This window comes from Oryctolagus cuniculus, chromosome 2 (genome assembly GCF_051225735.1).
Source record: "Oryctolagus cuniculus isolate XC-2025 breed Fujian yellow rabbit chromosome 2, ASM5122573v1, whole genome shotgun sequence".
NCBI classification, from domain to species: Eukaryota; Metazoa; Chordata; class Mammalia; order Lagomorpha; family Leporidae; genus Oryctolagus; species Oryctolagus cuniculus.
In genome coordinates, this window is record NC_142868.1 from 87583385 (window position 1) to 87609027 (window position 25643).

Genomic DNA, 25643 nt, shown 5'->3' on the forward strand with positions numbered 1-25643 from the left:
AAAACAAGTCAGAAAGTCCGAGTTGGTAGATTATCTCAATTCAAGATATTAATTTGTGTATGAATAACTTGTTTTTCCAAGGTCTTTGGCACAGTGGGTGTAAGGGGACGGAGTATATTATCAGAGAGTCTAATTCATCTGATTGCATAAATAGTTGTGGTTCCCTGTGAATGACACATTTTGGCTTATTAGTGTAGACTGTCCCATTCATTCATTTGGGGTGCCTTGGCTGGATAGATGAGACTTTCCCCTGTAACTATAGGCACGTAACTGGGTTGGATAGTGACACTATGAATGAGGAAAAGTAGGCTAAATGCTATTTCAATTTTAAATGCAGACCCCATTTCTCTTCTGTGGTTAAATGTTATTGAGGTATAAGTGTTTGTTGAACACATTAATTCTGGAATTTGCGGTGAACCCAGTCACACATCGCTGAATTTGCCAGGCTGACTGTGCAAATCTTTTGACATTTGAGGCCAAACGTTCCGATCACAAAGCTGAAGGTCATGGCATGTGTGAGACAGGGAAGAATTAATAAGATACGCGGCCCCCACAATTTCTAGCACGGTCTTTGTAAACCTGTCACCATCACCATCACATTATTCCTCAGAGTAGGTGAAGGCAATGTTTGTTTCTTTGTTTTTGAACAAGGCTCTGTTCTGGGAGAGGGTGGGGTCAGCTCCCACTGTCAATTGGGGAAGCATCCTATTTCTGATAGGGACCCTCCTGCCGCACTGATGAGCCTGCTGTTGTGATTTCTAACATCTTGTTGCATATATTTTTAGCTTGATTACGTGTCATCAGACAATCCCTCCATAACGGAAAATCATTTGCATGAACATGGCTCATTAGATGTTTTTAAATCCGCCGTGGCCTTTTGACAAGTGTTATAAACCGAAGGGGTCGGGCTGTAGGATTCGGCTTCCTCGCTCTCACTTGCAAGGGACAAGAGCAACCAGTGAGTGACAGCCAGCCTGTCTAGGCAAAAGAGCCAGTTCCTAAATGATCTGGGAGTTGGGAGTGAAGGGAGAGGAAGAATTAAGCACATTTTCACATACACAAATCCCACATTTACCAATTTGGATCATCACATTTTTATTTACTCCCAGAGAAATTAAAAGACTTTTAATTGGGTAGTAAGATGCCAAACACTGGCTCTGTTGCTTGCTGAGCGGTGGCAGGGGAAATATTGCCTTTTTCGAAACATTCCAAGGCCTTCCCCAGAAGAGGTTACGGTCTCCCTGGGGGGACTTCTCTTGACAGCCTGAGAGACCCCAGAGTAGAGTATCTCAGAATTCCGCATGGAAATGTAGGTTGCAACAAACTCCACATGAGCAAGTTTTCCAGATGCTTCGACAGGAAATGCAAAACCTGAATTTGTTAACTTGAAATTATACCAGGACCACAGAAACCTCTGAAGTGCACAGGGCTTCATCCTATTACTCAAAATCCCCTGGAGAGGGACGGTTTAAACCCAGGAAGTGCAGTGGCTACCATGCTAAACCACAATGGCAATTAATTTTTACTCATTGATTTTTGAGGGTATGTTTTATTTATCACTCCTGCATCTTTTGCCTCTTTTGTTGAGAGTGTGATGCAGAGTTCTGCAAAGATTTGCAAGCTGCTCGAAGCCTGGGCTTGCATGTTGGAGCCAGGTTTCCTTTTCTGCCTCTGCTGGGCTGTTGTCTGCAGCTCTTGCTCCGTCCTGTACCTGTGCCCCTCGGGCTCAGTTAGAGCACTCTGGCACAGTTAGAAGGCTCCTTACTCCTCACCAGCAGCCACAGTGAATCACTTTAACAAAACAGGACATATGCTTAGCAGGATTTTGACTTCTTTATTATTTCATGCTTGCGTTTAGGCAAATGAAGATTAGAATGCTCTGAGGACTGCTGTCTATGACGAGTATTTGGAGTGTAAAATTTGGTGGTTCTGAGAATGCAGGTGACTAAATGCAAGTTAGAGTATTGTAGATGCGGTGAGTCAGCTACCTGGTAGTTGGCAGGAAGCTGTTGGGGGTTATAATCTCTGGCAGGCGTGGTGATGGCTGAGTTGGGTAGAGAGGGGATGATTAACAAAGTGTGGGTTTTTGAAAACTCCATCCCTGTTGTTTGTACAGGGAGCTGTGTTGAGCCTTTTTATTCCTAACTGGGCTTGGGGCTCCTGCTTCTGCATTTCTTATGTTCAGAATGCCCTACTTCTCTGTGCTTTATACTGATGGGAAGAGGAAGGCTTGGGATTGTGTCAGGAAGTGGTCCATGAGCAGAAGAGAACTGGAGCTGTGTGCGCTGGGGGAGAGGTCAAGAAATCCAATATACAGGACCACCAATGGGTCTTAACATGCCATCATGACAATTCCGTGCCCCCATGGAAAAGGCCCATCCATCCCACCCTGTGAATGTGGCTCCTGCATACCATTGAGCAAAGGAGCACAGCAGGGTGTTGCAAGCACGTCTTGGGGAGAGGCAGTTTATGAAATGTTTCCTTAGTCCTCACAGCACCTGTCAGGGCTTGGAGTAGATAACAGTCCTCAGAAAACAACTGGCTGGTGTTCATCACTGTGCCACTGTAGCAAGAATTCAAATCAGAACTTGTTGCCCTTTGTAGAAGACTGCAAATGGGACCAACAATGAATGAACCAGCAAACTGCCCAGCAGGTGCGAAAGAACCTTCAGATGTTTAGAGCTGGAGGGGGGTTAGAGGTTCTGTAATCCCCGTCTTTCATTATAGATGAGGAAACAGACATCCAGGTTGGGGTGTGATACCTGCATGAGCTTTTTGATGTCCTTAAAAGTGGCTTTGGTGCTTAGAAAAGATTATTTAAGGGCTACGTTGGTTTTGAATATTAATATTCGATTTCTTAAAATTACAAATTAAAAACTCAGTTCCTAGCTTTTAAATTCAATTCACAAACCTAATTATTCTTTTACTAAATCTGGCAACTTTAGCAATCACTTTAAAAGGCTTTTCCTAACAACCTAGTTAATCAAATCACTTAAATATTTTAAATTAATCTTATAAACTTAATATATTCTATATTTTCTTTTGAAGTTCTCAAATTGTCTAACAAAGAGACTTACCCATTTGCTTAAATAACATCTAACTCTTAAATTTACAAATCTGGCAGATTTTAATTCTTCATATTACACTATTTGCAAATTAACGAATTTCTCATTGCTACAAATTTAAAATTATAGTTTTAAAAGTTATTTGATTATGCAACTTTATACTAGAATAATAAAGATATCTTAAATTTTGGGTTGAATTTTCTTAATACAAACTATATATCTAAAATACTAAGAGCAATCAGAATATTCTTAAATGTATTTTTAAAGATTCATTTTATTTATTTGAAAGGCAGAATTACAGAGAGAGGAGAGGGGAGGAAAGGTGGAGGAGAGAAAGATCTTCCGTCTGCTGGTTCACTTTCTAAATGACCACAGTGGCCAGTGCTGGGCCAGGCTAAAGCCAGGAGCTGCATCCATGTCTCCCATGGTGGTGGTGGTGGGGGGGGTCCAAGCTTGGGCCATTTTCTGATTTCTCAGGCACTCTATCAAGGAGCTAAAACACAAGTGGACCAGCCAGGACTTGAACTAGTACCCATATGGGATGCTGGCACAGCAGATGGTGGCTTAACCCTCTGCGTCACAGCACCAGCCCCATCCACCCTACTTTTTTCTGTTTGTCTTATTTATTTGAAAGGAAGAGTGACAGAGAGGGAGAGACAGAGGAAAGAAATCTTCATTATGCTGGTTCATTCCCCGAATGGCTACAGTAGCTAGAGTCAGACCAGGCCAAAACCAAGAGCCTGGAACTCCATGCTGTGTTCCTGTATGAGCGACTGGGGCCCGACCACTTGGTTCATCTTCTGCTGCCTCCCACGGTGCATTAGCAAGACAGATGGGGCTTGAATCAACACTCCGATGTGAGGTGCTAACATTGCAAGCAGCCGCTTAACCTCTGCACCACAACACCAGCCCCTATTCCTGTACTTTATTACACATTTTTGCAGGATTAAATGGCATTTTCATCCAATAGAGGAATGAAAATGTCTTGCCAAGAGAAATGCGGTCCATTTCCTAGCCTGGGTAAGTTAATGGACCCAAAATAATAAGACAGAGGAAGTGACTCCATTCTTGCCTGAGACAACGCTCTAATAATGGGTGCAATAAGGAAGGGACCCTTGAATTTAAGAAGGCAAGTTGGGCTCATGTATCCAACTCCAGATTGCAATGGTACTGGAGCTTTTTTTTTAAAATATTTATTTATTTATTTATTTGGAAGTCAGAGTTACACAGAGAAGGAGAGGCATATAAGAGAGGTTTTCCACCTGGTTCACTCCCCACTTGGCCACACCAGCCGGAGCTACACTGATCTGAAGCCAGGAGCCAGGAGCTTCTTCCAGGTTTCCCACATGCGTGCAGGGGCCCAGGGTCTTGAACCATCTTCTGCTTTCCCAGGCCATAGCAGAGAGCTGGGTTGAAAATGGAGCAGCCGGGATTCGAATCGGCACCGATATGGGATGCTGGCACTGCAGACAGTGGCTTTATCTGCTACACCCCAGTGCTGGCCCCGGTACTGGAACTTAATTTCTTGGTGTCTTCTCACAAAGTTGTAAGCATCTCAAGGTATGTGGCTAACTCAAGATGTGAGCTCTCTGGCTTCTGAATGCTCTTATGTAAGAGTTTTAGTACCTCTTAGATTGAATATGAGTAGAAGTGTGTTCTTGACAAATGCTCCCTTGCTAGCAAGTCTATAGCTTGCATCGTTATTAAAAGCACTTCCAACTGGATTTGTGTCTCTTGCAGCATTGCCTGGATGTATCCCCACACACTGAAAAGATATCCCATTTCAACCACATAGAACATGCCTCTTCCTCCTTGCAGTGCCTTGCTGGGCCCTGGGATGTGTGTTCTCTGATGGTATAGCTATCAGACATTTGACAAATACCTGACAAGTGAAAAGCGACAGGGCAAGTATATGCCTGGATGCACGTCTGGAAAGGAACTGCGGCTACTATGGAAACACAGCCAATTTACATATCCAAACTGGGCCATGATTGTGTCAGGAAGAGGCAGTACCTGGGGTGGTTACTTATAAGTGAGCCAGACTGCCTGTCTGCGTCTGCCTCCACCCCTTATGGCTGTGTGACCTTAGAGAAGGTAATGCCTGCTTTGAGTAACTCATCCACAGAAAAACAGCAGTAAGACCTGCTTTATAAGACTGTTGGAAGGATCAAATCTCTTGGAATGGAAGCGTCTTAAAGAAAAGTTTTCTATTTCATTACTGACACACCCTCAGTATCTTGAGTAGTGTTTGGATATTATACATGTTCAAAAAAATTGTTTAACTGAATGTAAAGGTGTACACAGTGAGTAGGACATAGGAAATGCCTCCATAAAAGTTGGCTATCATTATAATTCGATGAGGACCAGGCCACAAGCACTTGCAGACTTCTTATTCCAGTGGCTTCATTCCTGAGTGTTTACGTGTAATGTGTGATGTTACTTTGATCTATAAACCAAGTTTGATGAAACAGAACAATTTAGCACTTGGGTGCCCGGGTTTTTTGTAATTTGGGGGAATTCTAGGTCTTCTTTCTGATCCCGCTTCACAAATCTGCTTCTGAATTTTTCCGTCTTCCCTCTCCATCTCCCTCCCTTCTGTCTTCCTGTCCTCCTGAAGAACTCACTCTTTGTCCTCTTGCTTTCCTCTGCCCTCCCTTTAGGTGGAGGAAGCCTCAGGAGGTCAGTCCTCCACTGTTCATTCTCACACTTGATCTTTTCTTCCTGGTGCGTCACATCGACTCCTCTAACATGGAGTAAGTCTGCTTTTCTCCCTGCACCTGACCACCTCTCACTTCAGAAACCCTCCACTTTTATAATAGCTTCTGTGTTCCCAAAGTATAACAGTGGCACAATCTTTTCCTCACGTTGGAAACTTGAGTGATCTTAAAATCCTGTTGCCCCCTCCAGAACCCTGATATCTGTGGAAGTCTTATCTATTTGGCCTTCGCAGTGTTTTTCACACCTGACATTTCCTTCTCACAGTCACCCAAAGAGTTCTGACACTTATCAGTAACCACCTGGATATTGATTGTCTTCTACTTGATCCCCTGCTTGGAGTGGATACCTCCTCCAGTCTAGCATGCAGGCTACTCCCAGGGTTATATTGCGCATAGCCAGATCAAGTAATATTTCTCCCTGCTCAAAAGCCACAAAGGAGTCTCAGCTCTCACATTTCCAATTATATTTCCCCTTATATCCTTCCCATGTGGTTTTCTTTATGTGAAACCCAGTCTACTCATCATTCTCTTAATATGATTGTCTCCTACCGTGATGAACAATTTAATGTTCCCCAAAGATTTTCTAGTGTCTGTGTGAACCTATTAGGTTACATTGGAAAGAGGGAATTAGAGGTGCAGGTGGAATTCAATGATGATACTGAGCTGACCTTAAGAAAGGAGCAACGTCCTGGATTATTTAGGTGGACCCCATGTAATTGGAAGCATCCTTGAATATGGGAGTGAGAGGCAGAGGAGAGGAGAAGGAATGGCATGTTTCTGTGGAAGAAGATCCTGGTGATGTGATGTGATGTGAGAAGAACTTGATCCACTGTTGTTGGTTGGAGATAGGAAAGGCACCATGAGCCAAGGTATGTGGGTGGCTTCTGGAAGCTGGAAGAAGTAAGAAATGAACTCTACCCTGCTGAAAATTTGACTTTTAAGCTACAAAATTATGGAGTAATATATTTGTGTTTCAAGGCACCAGGATTGCAGTAGGTCATTTGTTTTAGCAGCAACAGGAAACTAATACACCCTCCTCCACACACTTATTCAAGATTATCATAATATTGGAGTGTTCTTTTGCAGACTAACTTATCAAGTCTGATAAAGTCTCCAAGGGCCAGTATTAATCTCATCTACTCCACGACTACCCAAATTCCTCTAATCAAAATTTATCTCTATTACTCTCCACCATCTTATCCAGAACTTTACATCCTATCAGCTCTTTCTCTTTGTTTGACAGATGTGTGTGTAACTTTGGATTGCCAATGCCCAGGGAATGGGATGCATATTTTATTTGCCTTTGCATCTTCCTGCAATATCTAATACAAAAGCATTTGCCAGTGGTTCCTGACTCAAACTGTAAAAAATGCAACACACTTAAAATAGTATTAAACTTGACTCCTGAATGCCCACAAGATGGAGGTATTTCCTTTAAAAAGTAAGACTTATCCCAAGAGATCACTTCTCATTGACCCCTTTCTAGAAAGGAAATTCAATTTTGAGTTGAAAGTGAGGCATTTTTGGATTTCAGTAATCCTGTATCAGTAATGAAAATTTAGGATCTCTTTCAGATTTTATGTGAATGTGATCTAAACTTCACTGATCGTTCAGGAATAAAGAATATGATAAAAACAGTATCTTCCCGCACTAGACTTAGGCAAACAGAACAACTGTGGTTGCCAGTGCAATACAGACTGAAGCTTGTATGTTGTTGTTGTTGTTGTTTTTAATTTGACAAATAGACAGAGAGAAAGGTCTTCCTTCCATTGGTTCGCTCCCCAAATGACCCCTATGGCCAGTGCTGTGCCGATCCGAAGGCAGGAGCCAAGTGCTTCTTCCTGGTCACCCACAGCAGAGAGCTGGACTGGAAGAGGAGCAACCAGGACTAGAACCCAGCGCCCATATGGGATGCTGGTGCCACAGGTGGAGGATTAACCAAGCGAGCCACGGCGCCGGCCTCGAAGCTTGTGTTTTATTAAGTGTGGTTTTACATAGTGTGTCTTAAGAGTTCCTTTCAGAACGGGGCCAAAGAAGTTGGGGGATTTGGGCTGCTGAAATTTAATTTCACTTTTCGTATTAGAAGAAAAATTCAAGTCAAGGACTCCTTGTCTTGGAGGTTCTTTGACAAGGGGTAGAATTCCAGGTTATATGAACATGTGCAGCTGTGAAGTTAGCATGTGAAGACCGTCAAGGACATCTTGTGAAGCTTCGTCATGGGGACAGGGTCTGACTGTGTCGGTTCAGAAGTGCATGTGCCCTTGCCCGCGCTTCTTAAGAGGACTTCCATAAAAATTGCCCTAAATCAAAGGTCAGTGTGTCTTTATATTAAGCAGCGGATGACCAATTTGTGCTTTGCAACGTCCTTTTCCAAGAACTGGGTCGGAGCTCCTGTTCTCTTCCCAGTGGTGAATTAATCAGGGTTCTGTGTTCTGGGAAGATGAGAAGAGGAAGTGGGAAGTGTGTAGACACACTGAGTTCGTGGGGTTTAAAATAGGTGGATTGACAGTTTGAGAGTACAAATTAAGCTGTGAAGGCAGGGTTGAAGATAATTTGAGTTCATTTGAAACACGTAAGATTGTTAGAGTCATCCTCTTAGGGATACACCATGAATGTTCAAAGCCATTATTTTATATCTGGAAGCATCTGCGCCATAATGAAACTATGACAGGCGAAAAAATAATGGATTTGTTTGAGTAACCTGTCAATAACCGTCTCCAAATATTTAGAGAACTCTTGGCTCAAGAAAGAAGAATATGATCTCATTCCATGTGCCTGGTAAGTCAAAACTGGAACTGTTGGGCAGATATTGAGGTGTGGGGGAGGATGCAGTTCATTGAGTGTCAGAAGGCATTAACTTACTACAAGTGCTGTGTAACATAGCGTACACTTCTGGCAATGGAAGGCTTTCATAAAAAAGACTGGTTGATGACCAGTGAAACTTGATAGTGAAAACTTGATAGAAAAGTAGAATTGGGTAACTTACAGGACTTTTTTGGTTACGAAGTCTAAAATTCTGTGGTCTGAAAAAGGACACACACATATGCATCTAGTGGATTCTTTAAGTATCTTTAAAAGAAGTCCGGAAGTGCACCTGCTTATTTGTTAATGATAATAAGCTTAGTGTAAATTACTATGGGAGCATATGTTTTCCTGCAGTCTGAAAAAACACGCAACATGGAAACCAAGATAACACCCAGCATGCAGTAGTTGATGAAGCCAAACCCGGAAATGGATGCTCATGGTATTTGGACTGCCCCGTATTAAGAAGCTGAGAGTCTCTGAGAGCATAAGAAAATAATCAGATCAGTGGAGATACGAAGTGATTTTCATCAGTCACAAATACCTGTGTGACCAGTCAATACTTCTCTGGTTATCCTGCGCTCTCCGGGGAAATCAAAGCCCTTGCTCATGTTGAATAACATAACTCATTGTGGTGAAAATCTGATTTCAGTGCGGTTTTGCCTATGAAGGAGAAATGGGTTGTGAAATTTGGTTGTTAATTTTCCAACTACCCTTGCACCACTGTGATCTCCGCGTTGGTAGCATTCTGGAGCCTGTCTCCTTGAGTTATTACATTTATATATAAATATGGAAGTCAGGACTCTTCATTCTTTCAAGTTATGTCACAGCCCAAAATGGTTTCCAGCACAAACTGGCTTATCAGCTAGCTAGTGGCAGCAAATTGCTGTGGGACTTTTAATCTTGCAAAGTGATTGGAGTCACATTGTGCTATCATTTCTGAATAGCAACACATGGTGCTGTTGAATACACCTCCCAGCAAGGAACGTGTGATTTCCATGGGACGGTGCTGATGACTTTTTAATTAGCATTCTTATCATCTGTGTGCTGCATGAACAGGTGTGTTAGAAGAAAACCAAGGGCGGGACAGTGCTTGGGGACTAGGACAGCCCCTGTTAATTGGAGTGGCAAATGGAGAAAAGTGGCCAGAGGAGCCTCTGCAGAGAGCAAAGAAGGAACATATGCACTCCGTGTAGAAGGTGGGAGTTGGAGAGGGTGGTAGCTGGTGATAGGAAATATCCGTTGCACATTCCCCAGCAAGTTAAAAGTGCTGCAGTGCTGTGACAGGAGCGATTAACCTATCCTGATCAAAGAGAAGGCAGATTTTACAAGCAGGATTCATTTATCATTCATCTGAATAGATAAAAGCTGCAAATTATCAGGAAGCTTCTAAACTATCGGTGGTAAATTAGAATGGCTGAAATTAGAATTGGTAAAATTTGGAGCCAAATAAATTGATTTGAAGTTTGAAAATTCATTGAGGTTCCAAGAGTGCCATTTTCTTCATCTTTAAAGTGGGCATAACAATAGTGCCAGTTTGCAAGTCAAAGTATATGGGATGATGCATAGGAAGCACTGAGCCTGTATCTATCCTATGGAGAATATACACTGTAATAGAAGAGAAACGTATCTGCAGAACCAAAGGTAAGGTGTCGCTCCCCCTCTTCGTGGAGGAACGACACAGAACCCTGCCTAGGCTTCATATCCGAGTCACGGCACCATTATGTCGCTCCCCCTCTTCGTGGAGGAACGACACAGGACCCTGCACTGTTCTTTCGTCTGCTCGGCCCTTCCCGGGTTTGCTGCTGGTTCTTCCCGGGTTGGCTACTGTCCCTTCCACCTCCGTGGAAGGGCGGTTCCCCCTGGCCACTTTCCCCACTTCCGCAGGGGAGCGGCACACCGCCGGCCGGCTCTCTCGGGGGCTGCACAGGTGTTCCCTTAGTTGTTCCCCATAGATGTTCCTGGTGCATGCCGTCTCTCTCCTCCTTTATAGTCCTCCTCCGCCAATCCCAACTCGGCTGCCCACACGCCGAGTACGCTGCTCTCCTCCAATCAGGAGCAAGTCCTACAGTTTATTGGCTGAACTGGAGGCAGCTGTGTAGAAGCTGTTTTCTCCTCTCCCAGCGCCATATTGTGGGAGAGCATATGCATAGAATAAGTCTTAATTCGAGTAACTTAGTCTAGTCCGGGTTGCTCCCCACAGTAAGGAGTCCATAAGTCATCAAAATGCCATCCACTTACTGGAACAGTTCATACTGAGTGCCTGCATTTGAGAGGGAAGGTTCTATACAGCCCTGATTTAATGGCTTGCTCTGCTTTGGGATACCTACTTGGTGTCATTTCTATGTATGCCATAATTTTGCTACCTTTCCAGGAGTTTGATAGCATTAGCTTCTCATTTATCGTTCAGCGGAGAGGCAGGTATTGGGAATCTGTGTACTATTTCCATTTGATCAAAGAGGGGCATTTGGAGGAAACTAATGCACTTCTCAAAGAAGACCTGAAGGATCAGTATGGGATTTTCAGCTCACAGACAGATCTGCTGACCCCATTATTATATTTATGCCAAGCGTATATCATAGTTTATACATTTAAAGAGAAGTAGTAGACTCAAGATATGATTGGGGTGCATGAAATTGTATGACAGTAACAGAAATGAAACTGGGACTTCCTGCCTACCTTGAATGCACTCTGGAATTACAAAGCCACCCCTCATCCTTTGGGTTCCACTGATGGTTATTGCAAGCATTGTGCTGGGAAAAGTTGCTGGTCTCAGTCAGTACTTTGTATCTTGACTTTGAATGATGTCCCACCATGAGATTAAATACCAGCACAAGCAAATATTCAGCCAGATTCTAAGGACAACAAAGTGAATACAACTGGTCATTGAGGAAACAAACACATATTCAAAAAAATTCTCTAAAAAAAGTTCACTCTCCAAATGGCTGCAGTGCCTGGGGCCAAAGCCAGAAGCCTGGAATGCCATCTGGGTTTCCCAAGTAAGTGACAGAGGCCCCAGTACTTGAGCTATCCTCCACTGTTTTTCTGAGGTGTATTAGCAGGGAACTGGATCAGTAGTGGAGCAGCCAGGACTCAAACCAGAGCCCAAATGAGATGCCGGCATCATTGGTGGTGGCCCAACCCACTGTACCATGATGCTGGCCCCCACTTTTTTTTTTTGAAGATGTATTTTATCTATTTTAATTTTTTTGCAAATTTTTATAAGATTGATTTATTTATTTTAAAGTCAAAATTACACAGAGAAGGAAGGAGAGGCAGAAAGAGAGAGAGACAGAGAGGTCTTCCATCTGCTGGTTCACTCCCAAGTTGGCCACAACAGCCAGTGCTGCACCAATCCGAAGCCAGGAGCCAGGAGCTTCTTCCAGGTCTCCCATGTGGGTACAGGGGCCCAAAGACTTGGGTCATCTTGTACAGCTTTCACAGGCCACAGTAGAGAGCTGGATCGGTTGCGGAGCAGCCAGGACTCGAACCAGTGCCCATATGGAATGCCAGCACGCAGGCAGTAGCTTTACCCACTACACCAAGGCACTGGCCCTGTATTTTATCTATTTTAATGACAGAGTTACACAGAAAGATGGAGAGAAATTAAGAGAGCAAATAATTTGAATGAATTGAGATACAGGCTAACAGAGGTTATGTTTCAAATGGTTTGTTACCACCCAGGGTTTGGGATTCCAGAGAAAGACTCCTGTTTCCTGCATGGCTCTGTGGTCACAAAATAATAAAATTCTGTGTAATTCATTCATTCATTTTAACAATAGTTAATTGTTTTTCCTTCTGGTCATGGTACTTGGTTGACCTATGGGGCATCTCACAGTTGAGAGGGTAGATAATCCCAAGAGACTCTTGAAGTAAATAAATATTTCTATTGATTTATTTGTGTCATGAAAGCTTTGATTAAAAGATTTCATAAGAATAAGTACCCAGGAATTAGTGTATCTCCTTCCTTGCCAGTGAAGGCACTGCATAAAGCTCCTAATTTCTAAGAAAGCATTCAGTGACATATTTTATAATTAAAAGAAATTACAATACTCTGTAAATTAGCATATATAACACTGGGAAAATATTTTATAACTTTTACTATTTCAACTCAGGTTCCCCGTTGGACTTGAAGAAATTAATGCCAAAAAGAAAAGTAATGTCGAGCCGGCGCCGTGGCTCAATAGGCTAATCCTCCACCTTGCGGCGCCGGCACACCGGGTTCTAGTCCCGGTTGGGGCGCCGGATTCTGTCCCGGTTGCCCTTCTTCCAGGCCAGCTCTCTGCTATGGCCAGGGAGTGCAGTGGAGGATGGCCCAGGTGCTTGGGCCCTGCACCCCATGGGAGACCAGGAAAAGCACCTGGCTCCTGGCTCCTGCCAGGATCAGCGCGGTGCGCCGGCTGCAGCGGCGGCCATTGGAGGGTGAACCAACGGCAAAGGAAGACCTTTCTCTCTGTCTCTCTCTCACTGTCCACTCTGCCTGTCAAAAAAAAAAAAAAAAAAAGTAATGTGAACATTCAAATTTTGCTGTAGCCCATTCGATCACTTAGATATTCCCTTGTTGCTGTCTGTCCTTGTTCTCTTCCTTCTTTCTGGCTAGCAGGATTGCTATTCCAGGCTCCGTGGTGGCATCATGAGGCTGTTTTATGTTTTTCTTAGTAAACTAGCAAACACATCCTTGTAGAGACATCTTTTTTCTGATGGCTATCTTAGAATTTGGTGTTGGGTATTTAAAGAGCCTTTGAGTGATTAAGAAAGGAAGCTGCCATTACAATGAGGTCTATCAATGCCTTGTTGTGGTTTATTGCAAGCCATTTAATAGCTCCATAAATAATCAGAACAAGCAGACATCTCAGAGTTTTCTTTGTGATTTAGAACTGGCAGAGTGGAGCTGTGGAATCTCCGTAGGCTCTATCTTTATTTACTTGGAGACAGAATGTGTGCAGTTTCATCCACTGTGCCTTCAATGGCTACAGGTGGGTCAGGCCAAAGCCAGGAATGAGAAACTCAATTCAAGTCTCCCACATGCAAGACCCAACTATTTGATGTCATTTTATTGCCTAAGCTGGAAGTTGTAATTGGTAGAGGAGGCAGGACTCGAACCCAGGGACTCCACATATGGCATGTGGGTGTCCCAGGTGGCTCTTCACAGCTAGAACAGATGCCTGCTCCCAGGACCATCTTTTTAAGGAGCTAAGACAACAAGAATAAAGTGAAAGACAGCATGTAGTGTGGAAATGAAGTCTTGAGATGTGCATGTATAGAAGGGAAGAGTGCCTGAAGTGACTACTTTCCACGCAGATCAGGGATAGCGTGGCAGTGGAGCAGAGTGTACGAGCCAGGGTCAGGGGACATCATCAGGAAACCAGCCCTGCAGTGAGGGAGAGGGAGAGGGCTTGGTGACCCTCAGTTCAGGTGAACAGCCCCAAAGAAGGCCAAGTGAGTGATGCTGGAGACAGGAGGATGGGTAGGTAGGCAGGATGAGCAGGAAATTGGCAAGTGAACTTAACTTGAGATGAATGGTGGAGTGGGAGGAAGTTGGATAAATGCTATTTAGAAGTACTTTGAGGAAAATTGAGGCTTTTTATCTTTAAATGCAGAATGTTCCGGTGAGCAACCAGCTGAACTATAACCTTGGCGTTTTAGTACAGAATAAGACATAGTCTAGAAAGAATGATTGGTACGGGAAGGGGATGAGGTGAGGAACAGACAGTTCTCGGGGAAGCATGCCATAGGGCATGCCATCTCTATCTCCAGAAAGCCCCTTGGGAAATAAAAACAAGGGCGAAATTGTTTTTGCTCAGAAACCCTGAGCCAGGAAATCATCCTGAAGCACCAAAGAGGAGAAGTGGCTTGCCGGAAGTCATAGAAGTGTTTGTTTGCCAAGATGCATAAAGAACCTGCGTTTCCTCTTAGTCCTCTGCCGTTCGACATTGTTACTGTCCTAACTATGATTAGAAAATGAGGAAGAATGAAAGAGTACTTCCCACCTCATTGTATTTATTTTCTGTCTACAGGTGTCTTGTTGAGAACTGCCATTTTCACAAGTGTTCAGTGGTGCAGATTGGGGGTAACAAAAGCAAACATAGAGGAAGAAAGATGAGAGTTATGGCCTTAACAGGCTAACTAGGCAGTGAACCAAGTAAAACAATGTGAAAACAGTCATTGACTTGTCAGCTGTAGGGTGTAGTGTTGCTTTAAATGTGATTGCCCTGACAGCAGGTGACAGAACCCCCAAGAAACTAGAGATCTGATGACCTCCTTTGTGTAGGAGGCGCCAGCCTCAGCTGACAACCTGGAAAAAATGAAAAAAGGTGTGGTTTTTGATGCTAGGCCTCTCAAGGTCATCTGGGGCTGACCCAGAGGTAGAAACCTTGTCCACTTGTTATTCAGAAGCAAAAGAAAAATTTCTCTTTTGTTCAACATTCTTATTTCCCTGTTTTTAATGATTTTTGACTTATCCAGCTCCCTAGCTTCAAGTCTAGTAGAGAATAGGCCCTACCACCCAACACAAGGATAGCGGCTGTGGGCTATGGAAATCGGAGAAAAAGACTCTCTCAAAAACGGTAGGCGTGGTGGTTATTGCTGGATGTGAGCAGTCAGTATTGTTGTCGTGGCAGATTGAGCACAGCACATATCCCATGAGCTTCCCTGTTCTTACCAGTCTCTCTCGGTTTAGGTTGAAGCTGAGGGGCTAGCTCTGGTGTTGGACAGACTATGATCCCTCGGTGTTGGGAGAAGGCTGGTCAAAGCCAGTGCAGTGTCCCTGACTCAGCAATCGTGAAGGTCACATGGTAGCTGGTGGCATCACAAGCAAGTAGGGTAATGGGTCCGTGAGTCTTGGATGGAGGAGGTCTCCACTGAACTGCTTAGGGCCTTATATTGGCAAGGAATAACCCTGGATGAGGTCCCTGGGATTTTGTTGTTTATTGTAGTAAATTACCCTGGCTAATAAAGTTTCACTTAATGAACAGAACCTCAGTACAGTGCGGGCGAGAGGCTCACTAGAGGAGCAGGGCATAAAGATTTCCACAGGTGTGGAGTAATCTGGGTCTCAGTGAATGAGGACGTTCATGGTGCAAACCCCTTGATTTGTGATCCTAGAGTTCACTGTCATCCGCAGAGAGTCTGGGAGGCATAACCTGGGCTTCTGGTGTTTGGGGGAGCAGGAGGAAATGTCCAGGAATAAGGGGAGGGTGTTTGTCTGGTTCTGTTTTGCTTGATTTTATTTTTCCCAGCAGTGTTAAATGAGAAGATGCTTGGTATAGGAGTCCGGACTTGAGCATATCGTGATGGTGACGTTGTGAGGCTCCTAACAAGACCTGAGTCTGAGGCTGTGGCCCATCCATTTTTCTCCGAAGCCTGCCCCCTTTGGCTAGACAGGCAACGTAGACAAGAGTTATGTGCAGACCCACGTGACTCGACCACAGCCAGCAGAGCCCACCAGAGTCTAGCCGCCTCCTTGCCTGCAGTGGCTCTGCTCTTGAACTTGCATTTGAGGCTTTGTGTGCTGTTGTGCTGAGTGTTTGTGAATTTCTGCCTTCTGAAGGTCTCGGGCTTAATTTGTGTCTCTTGTCCTTCTCAGTGAGCCCCAGGGAAACATGACCACACCGGCTCCTCGGAACAGCTCTGGGGACCGGAACTGGGCAGGTGGCAAATTTGGACACTGTCTTCCAGAATTATTCATCCCCCAAACCTTCACTAACCCTCTATTAATGAGGGAATAGGGACAGTTTGATCCACAGTGAGATTTCTTGCTTGTGATGTTTTTAGCTGCAACATAGATAGATGCACAATATTGATACTTTACTTATGCCTAGATGGCCAATCGCTGTCTCAACTCTGTGCATCTATGGGGAGTTTGCAGCCCGTTGTATACACAGAGAGGGTTCATTTGTTCTTCCTCTGGAGCATCTATGATGCACAGGCTAGTAGGTTCCAACATCATCATTTTTAGCTAATGTTTCCAGAGCAATGATTGGTGCTTGGCCTCAGATAAACAGTGCAGTTCTCAGAATGAAAGTTCTTGGAGGAGAATGCTTTAGCAGTCACTGAGTCTCCATCATCTGGTACTGGCTTGCGCACAGAAAGCTCTTGATTAAGGCCCTCTGCTTTGGATTTAAGGCAGTTGTGCGATGTACGTGTGGGAGGAATTCCTCCTGGCCCAGACCCTCTTCCTGTCTTTTGCTGTTGGGTTATGGCCACTGTTTCTGGAGTGGTCCTTTAACAAGACTCCAGTGATTTTGCTCTGATGGAACCACCAAGTTTGGCCATAGGCAATCTTTGTGAGCTTACTAGAATTGGCAAAATACTAGTCCCAATGCTTGAGTTCTAGTCCTGGCTGCTCTGTGAAGTCACCCATGCACTTGCCCTCTGGGGGCATCAGTGTATTCATCTAGCTATATGGATGTCCTACTGAGATGGGTGTGTGGCTCAGCAGGTAAGATGCCATGTGGGGCAACTGCATTCCGTAAAGGAGTACCTGGATTTGAGTATGGGATCTTCTGATTCCAGCAGCCTGCTGGTGGGTGCCCTACAAGACAGCTGGTGTGCACTAAGGACTCAGGTCCCTGCCGTCCACATGGGAGACCTGCACTGCTTCTGGGCTCCTCCCTTTGGTCTAGTCCTATTGGGAGCGTTTGAAACAGCGCATGGAATGTCTCTTTGTGTCTCCGTCTCTTTGAAAATTTTTAAAAATTTAAAAGATGTCCCAGAAAGTGCTTACAGAGTTTCTTTCCCATTGGAAAACATGATGGGTCTCTATCTTCCCTTCATCTCACCTTTGCCCAGGAGTGTTTTGTGGTGCCTTGTGTTTCAGGACAGGTAAGGAGGAAAATGTTTGTCTTCTGTGATGTAGAACGGAGCCATTAGCTGGCCTTGACTCTCCTCACAGCCTGGGATTGCAGCAAGCAGTGACTGTCCTTAGTACTGCCCGCAGCAGGTGGCTTCCCCTCCCTTATCCCCTACTCAGTTCTCCTCTTCTTCATGGCCCTCCCTGCCTTCTCAAGGTGGCCCTCCTAGATGGCCCTGCGGTGACATTCAGGTCTCTGAAGAACATGAAGGTGGCCCATGTCTGCAGGACTTCTTTCCTGGCTTTCTCCTCCAAGCTCAGACTGGAGGCATAAATGAAGGGATGATGTGTATGTGTCTTGTCTTGTCTTAACAAGCTTCACAAGTGTAGGGTCTGGGCATAGATTTGTGATGCTTTGATTACCCATTCTGGCATTAATATTGATTCTATTCTGCTTCTACCCCCCCACCCCCTTACTCCTGGAACTTGGCCCTTCTCTGAGATTGGCTACTTCTCACTTCCTAATCTTTACAGCAGGGCTCATTTCTGAACACCCTGCAGTGTCCTGGATACCCAGCCCCCTTGTGGGACTTCTAGTGTATCTGATTTCCTGCCCTTAAAATGATACTCTTTCTATGTGTCTTACATATGTGAGTGTGTGTGTGTGTGAGCTTTAAAAGACATTTGCCTGCTATTGTGATTCATTTCAGTTAATTTTAAAATTATTCCAGGCTTTGCATTTAATGTGTTCAAACTTTATCACGTAGCCTTGTTCCCTGTGTCTGTAACCAGTTTAAGAATTTCCTTTTCATTTTTCATCATTACTCCTAGTGTACATATCGTTCCCCCAGGCGTGAGACTCACAGGATTCTTATCTTCTCTTTTTGTCTTTTTATTTAAGTTTTTCTTGTCCATTAGACGTCTATTGGGTGTTTACCTGCGCAATTTCAAAGTCTGCATCATATCATTGGAAATCAACCTCTTTCATCTTTCTTCACCCAACGATCGTTATGATGCTTGCTGTTTATAGATGCCACGGCTGCTGTTGATCTTATGTGTGTGTGTGTGTGTGTGTGTGTGTGTGTGAGAGAGAGAGAGAGAGAGAGAGAGAGAGAGAGAGAGAGAGAGAGAAAGATTTTTAAATCTGTGTGTATGGAGAAAATTTGAATGGAGCTCTGTACAGGCTACTCTGACCCCCAATCAAAAGCAATCGTGAGTGGCTATTAAGGGATATGGAAATGAACAGATAGTGGAAGCTAAAATCCCAGCTAGAGTCTTGTGTCCCTGAAAGCTTAATATTGCATGTTTATTCTGTGGTTTATACCAGATACCCACCATTTGATACTCAGTGGTTATATCTGGATATACACAGTCAACTTATATGAATTAGCTTATTCTACAGTGTTTGGAATACTTACACAACAGACCATAGTAATTACCGCTTTTGTTTTGTTTCTCCTTATATTTTTATTCCCGAATCTAGATGATTTAAGTAGGAAGAGCATCTTGCAGCATGATCATTGGTAAATAAAAGCAAATATATATATGAAATTTTGAATTCCATTCTAGGGAGTTGACATCACTAATGAAGATGGTAGAAGACCTTATGTTATTTCCACAGATCATTTTAAGCAAGAAATTATTTGTAGAGTCATTTGTGTTTAAAAATGCTGACCCTTGTCCCTGTCCTTGGATATTGATGTATCTTAGGACATTATTCAAACTCTCTAATAAGTATTGGATGCAACTCCAAGCTTATCAACAAGGGTGAGTTTACCTCTTTGAAAGTTTTTGACTTTTTTTTAAGCTTACTTCATGATTCACATTTGGGGACACCTTGTTAGCTCTTGTGAGAGAGCCAGTGGTGGCTCTAATCTAAATCTTGTTGATGTACCAACTTTGCTCTTTTAGGTTGTCAGTTAAACTACCCTTAAATTGATATCAAAAGTCCTACACTGGGAAATACAGCACATACAAAAAGTAATCTGTCCTGGCCGGTGCCGCGGCTCACTTGGCTAATCCTCCGCCTGTGGCGCTGATACCCTGGGTTCTAGTCCCAGTCAGGGCACCGGATTCTGTCCTGGTTGCTCTCTTCCAGTCCAGCTCTCTGCTGTGGCCTGGGGAAGGCAGTGGAGGATGGCCCGAGTGCTTCGGCCCTGCACCCGCATGGGAGACCAGGAGGAAGCACCTGGCTCCTGGCTTCGGATCGGCACAGTGCTGGCTGTAGCAGTCATTTGGGGAGTGAACCAACAGAAGGAAGACCTTTCTCTCTGTCTCTCCCTCTCACTGTCTAACTCTGCCTGTCAAAAAAAAGTAATCTGTCCTCAAAAACTACAACATTGGACATTAATATTCTAGATGAAAACATGCCAGAATTCAATGTGTATTCTCACTAAGATTCTTATTTCAGAATCCTCTGCTTGCCTCATTGTGGCGTAACAAGTTAAGCCAGCACCTGCAATGCCAGCATTCCAGATGGGCATACGTTTGAGTCCCAGCTGCCCCACTTCCCATCCAGCTCCCTGCTGATATGCCTGGGAAAAGAAGATGGCAGCACAAGGCGCTTGGCCCCTGCCACCCACAGGGGAGACCAAATGAAGCTCCTGGCTTTGGTCTGCTCCAGCCTCTACTGTTGTGGCCATCTGGGGAGTGAACTAGTGGATAGAAGATGTCTGTCTGCCTGCCTGTCTCTCTTTCTCTAACTCTGCCTTTCAAATATTCAAATCTTTAAAAAAAAAACTTTTTCCCCAGCCCTCACGTATTTGGTGCTAAAGGTGTTTATTCCAACTGGAACCAGATTTAAGCATAAGACAGGAAAAACATATCTGTCTTGCTAGCAAGATACCAGCTCTGATTCCCATCCTTCATTTGGGCTCTATTTTAAATGCTAATGCATATCAGATCCAAAACTGATGGTATTGAAATGTGTTAATAACATTAAACATTCTGCAATTTTTGATCAAGTGTGAGGTATCTAAGGAAGCAAAAAGTCAAGTACAACATTCTTTAACCTGCTTTTAATTAGATCATTAGGGATGTTAGGCTCTGTTGGCTGAATTACACTGCAGCTCCTTACTCTTCACTATTGAGTTTATTTAAATTACATTTCAAACTAGGCATTGTAGAAGAAGGTTGCAGAAAATGTTCTAAGTGAAATAAAGGGCTGAGCCTTCAGAGAGCACAGCATCTCTTTAGAACATCAGGCTTCGGCACATAGACTGGCTTTGGAGCTCAGAAATGAGAATGTGGGGGCAGGAACATCTTCAGTGCTGGCTTACTGCGTTCTCTGTGTACAACCAATGATGCCTGCTCACCAGTGTTTGGAGAACTTTGCCTGTGTCTCGTGGTGGTGAGGATGCACTCAGAGCCAGCAAGCCTGCTTCACCTAAGCCTGAGGCTGAACGTCAACTGGAATTTCAAATAAACTATGAGCCTTTAGGAGGCTTTAACTCTTTACAAAAGATTTATTTGTTTATTTTGGAAGTCGGCATTAGAGGGAGAAAGGGAAAGACAGAGCTCTTCTATTTGCCAGTTTACTCCCCCGATGGCCACAGCAACCAACATTGGGACATCCAGGTCTCTCACATGGATGGGAGGGACCCAAATACTTGGTCCATCTTCTGCTTTTCCGAGGCCATGAGCACAGAGCTGGGCCAGAAGTGAGCAGCCGGGCGTGAACTGACACCCATGTGGGATGCCTGTGTCACAGGCGGCAGCTGAAGCAGCTATACCACAATGCTACCCCTGGGCTTTGATTCTTTATGAAGGTTTTCTTTTCTTTGCTTAGGAATACAAAGGAATTGAGCAGTCATTTCTGTTTTCCATACCTGATTACTGAAGCAAATGTGTCAATCTTGGCCAGTGTCGAAGCTCACTAGGCTAATCCTCCACCTACGGCGCCGGAACCCCGGGTTCTGGTCCCAGTTGGGACGCCAGGGTCTGTCCTGGTTGCTCCTCTTCCAGTCCAGCTCTCTGCTGTGGCCTGGGGAAGGCAGTGGAGGATGGCCCAAGTGCTTGGGCCCTGCACCTGCATGGGAGACCAGGAGGAAGCACCTGGCTCCTGGCTTCGGATCGGCTCACCGGCCGTAGCAGTCATTTGGGGAATGAACTAACAGAAGGAAGACCTTTCTCTCTGTCTCTCTCTCTCACTGTCTAACTCTGCTTGTCAAAAAAAAAAAAAAAAAAAAAAGTGTCAGTCTTATTACTGTGTAGCCATCCTTTAATAATATGAACATGAACCTCTGCTGATCCATTAATCTGTCCTCTGGGGTCCACCATTAATCAGCTCGCCTCTAACCTGTGTGTCTAGCAGTGAGCCCCAACTGACCACCATGTTTTTTCTCTCCTATCTTCCCAATAAAATGCCAGAACACATTCACAACACTTCCGATCTCCAGTGTGTTGTTTTTCAGTAGTGAATTAGTGATTTAGGTGCCACATGTTGAGCATAGTGTTGCTAGATCCTTTTACAATTAGTGGTAGGCCACTATCGTAAAGCTCTTCTGAAGATAAAGGAGACTAGAGTTATAAATGGAGTTATACTTGTCTGTTTTTTAAAAAAAATGAAAACCCTAGTATGTTAAAGGAGGAAATCTAAACAAAACAACAAAAGACACATGTTGTAATACCCAGAAAGGTGTTCTTTGTGACGGGAGTTATTGGGTTAAGAATTCACATTGGATTTTTGATGTTATAGGAATCTGAACCTTTTTCCTTACTGAAGTTCTACAGAAGTTCTGCGGAGGCTTGCTGGCCGAAAGAGCGAACTTAAACATTGTTCATGGTTTGATCCTGCTTGGTGTGGGGGGAAAAAAAAACAAGATTAACCAGTACTTAAGAATGTGTAATAAGGGTCTACTCTGTGTGAAGTTCTGTTCTGGGTTCCTGTGATACTCCAGTGAGTAGAACCAGCAAAGATCTTACGTTCAAGCAGGGATGACGTAGAAAATCTACAAAAAAGATTGCTGTAGAAAGTGAATTACAGAGAGAGGACAAATACAGGAATGAAGAGTCATTGAAGGTTTTGAACAAGGTGTGCAGTGATGTGGTTTTCCTTTTAAAACCATCATTTGCACTTCTGTGTCCAGGATAGAGAGTGTGGGAGCCTGAGTTGGAACAGCACTGGGACTACGTACCTAAGAGGCTACAGGAATTGTTTGTTGAAGCAAGAAATTTTGATTGCTTGGGGCAGGGTCACAGCAGTGGGCATGGTAAGGAGCTGGTCCAACTTCTATACTTTTGAAGGGATAGTCAATACAGTTTCCTGACAAATTGGTTTTGGGATATGAGAGAAAGAAAGGCAGTCAGCAGTGCCTCTAGGCATCTTGGTCTAGGCAAGATTTTGGTAGAGTATGGCTTGGATGCATGTGGTTTAAGATGACTTTCAGGGTAGAGATGCCAAGAGTGGAGCTGTGGAGTTGTGTCTGACCGTGTGCAATTTGGGAACAAGATAACCTGTGCAGTTAATAGATTCCCACCTGGTGTCTCCATGGCCACGACTCTTAGTCGGCTGCATGGATGAAAAAATCTTTGTTGAAGCCAGCTGACTTGATTTGCTTTTTAACATGTAAAGCTGTGCACATATTTTATTGGGCAAACACATCCGACCAGGAGAAAGGACTGACCTTTCACACAGAATGAAGAGCTCACAGCCCATTTGACAGGGCAGGGGATTAGCGAACAGTAGGCAGAAGGTAAAGCCATGCATGTACTTAGCAGAGCCAAGGTCCTGGGGATTAGTGCAGTGGAAATGACTACAAAAGAAGCATAACAATTAAAACAAAAACTCCCACCTTAGAGAGTGATTTATACAAGCTTTCCACCCCCTACATACTTAACACTTGCTGTATTTGTTTACTTTCTGTATTTTGTACAAGTGAACTCAAGGACAAGGACTGAAATCTCTTCTTTCACCATATATCCCCTCAACCCTGGAAGTCAGGTGTAAAACAGATTAGTTTTATAAAAGTGTGTTATTGGGAAAGAATTGAAGCGATGGATACACAAAGCTGTCTTATAATCCAGTTATCTCATTATGTTGATTCATTTAAATATGTTACCTTTAGGGGGCCAGCATGTGACACAGTGGGTTAACCCATCAAAATGTGAAGCTGGTATCCCATATGAGCACCGGCTTAAGTCCTGACTTTTCCACTTCCGATCCAGCTCCATGCTAATGCACCTGGAAAAGCAGTGGAGAATTGCTCAAGTGCTTGGCCCCCTGCTACCCATGTGTGAGGTCCAGATGGTGCTCCTGGTTTTGGCCTGACCTAGCTCTGGCCATTGTAGCCATCTGGGGAGTGAACAGGTAAATGGAAAAAATGCTTCATCTCTCTCTCTCTCTCTCTCTCTCGCTCTCTCTGTTACTCTTTCTTTCATATAAATAAAAAAGTTACCTTTTAATTACTGTCCATTGTATACCTAATAACTGGATTTTTTTTTCTCTGACAAGTAAAGTTATAGACAGAGAGAGAGACACAGAGAAAGGTCTTCCTTCCACTGGTTCACTCCCCAAATGGCCGCTACGGCCGGTGCTGCGCCAATCCGAAGCCAGGAGCTTCTTCCTGGTCTCCTATGTGGGCACAGGTGCCTAAGCACTTGGGCCATCCTCCACTGCCCTCCTGGGCCACAGCAGAGAGCTGGACTGAAAGAGGAGCAACCAGGACTAGAACCGGCACCCATATGGAATGCCAGCGCTGCAGGCAGAGGATTAATCAAGTGAACTACGGCGCCGGCCCATAACTGGATTTTTTATTAGTATTATGGATGGAATCTGTAGTCTAAATATTCATTCAGATTTATAGTATGTTGGATTTTTTTTTGTTTTCTTCTTGGTTTGTATTGGTTTTAAATATCCCATTCTAATGCTCTCTGCTTTCCAAGATAACAAGCCTGGTGATTCATTCTCTTGGTGTTTATCTATGGTGTTCAATACATGTTAAAGAGAAAGCCAAAAGGCTTCCCTGAAAAATTGGATTGAAGTATGAGAAAAATATACAGATGGATGTAGAGAATGTTCATGTGGGTCATTTGTGGTCCTTTTAGGGTTTTCTTGAAACAAGGTCAAACTGTATAAATGTCTCTGCTGTTAGATGTCCATTGCACAGATGTATCATTGTAATAGCATCACAGTGTTCCATGGTCTTAACTTACCAGGACTTCTAATTGTTGCCCTGTAGATACGTAGTCAAGGAGACTACTTTTTTCTCCTATGTGCTCAAGAAGCACCTTGTGCAGTGTCTGGCACATGGTGGACACTAGCTGTGGTGACGGACAAAGGCTAACCAGTGCTAGACCCAAATTTGAGTATGTACCTTCCTGTCTCCTATGTTGTAACTGTCACTAGGAGGCTTCTCCTATGCCTTGTCATCCCCCTTCTCTTTTTCTAACACTTGCCTTTCTCTCACTATTACCAGCAGCACTTCAGTCCCTCCTGCTTAGAAGTTGGTTATCACCCGGACCCTTTTCATTCCTTCCCTCCTGCACTTGTTAAAGTGTATGTGAATGGGATTATCCTCTTCAGAGACTTTCTTTCCCATTGATACTCACTTTTATCATCACTGTTAAAATATTCATGACTTTAGGCCCCATCACCTGCTTTTGCCTTTATCCCATCAAAGATACCCCACCCTATGCCAAGTTAAGCTGTTAGAACATGCGTTAGATAAGTCATTCTCCCTCTGAAACAACAAGGCAGAACCCGTGCTTTTATGTTACAGAACAGAGCTGCTCAGGGATGGCGCTCTCTGGGGGAACAGACAGGTATCCGCAGCATTTCAGGGCCAGTGGCCTTTGACCTGTGGTTTGGATGCATGTGTTAGTGGCATCTGTATGTCTTCTTGAGACAGAGGTCTAAAACTTAGGTAATTCGGATCACGAGCCTGTTCTCCGTAATCTTGAAATAAAATAGGCCTTTCATTTCTTTCCATGTGCTTCTCTTAATTTTGCCTTTTGAGGATCCATAATCAGTTTAATTTCTTTAAAATGCCGTAATTTTCAAATACATAAAAACGCTCCCAGCTCCTCATACCATTCCTAGATTGTGTTGCTAATTTCCATGTTGCTCGTGGGCCAGTCTTGTCTCTCTGCCATGTTGGTCAACCGGTTCTGGATATACCGAAAATCCTATGAAAACACGGATACCGGAATTGCAGCAAGTGTTCTAAATGAGGCCCAGCAAAGAAAGATTTATTAATTTGGATAATACTTTTCTTATTTACTTCATTCTACATTCAGTATCAGTTGCCAGACAAATAAGGGAACAGACAC

At 43.9% G+C, this 25643-nt stretch overlaps 1 protein-coding gene across 9 annotated transcripts in view; it reads left to right on the forward strand.

The window, feature by feature from the left end:
- Nucleotides 1-25643, forward strand: part of UNC5D (unc-5 netrin receptor D) — a 582366-nt gene that overhangs the window by 243529 nt on the left and 313194 nt on the right. The gene's annotated exons all lie outside the window — the stretch shown is intronic.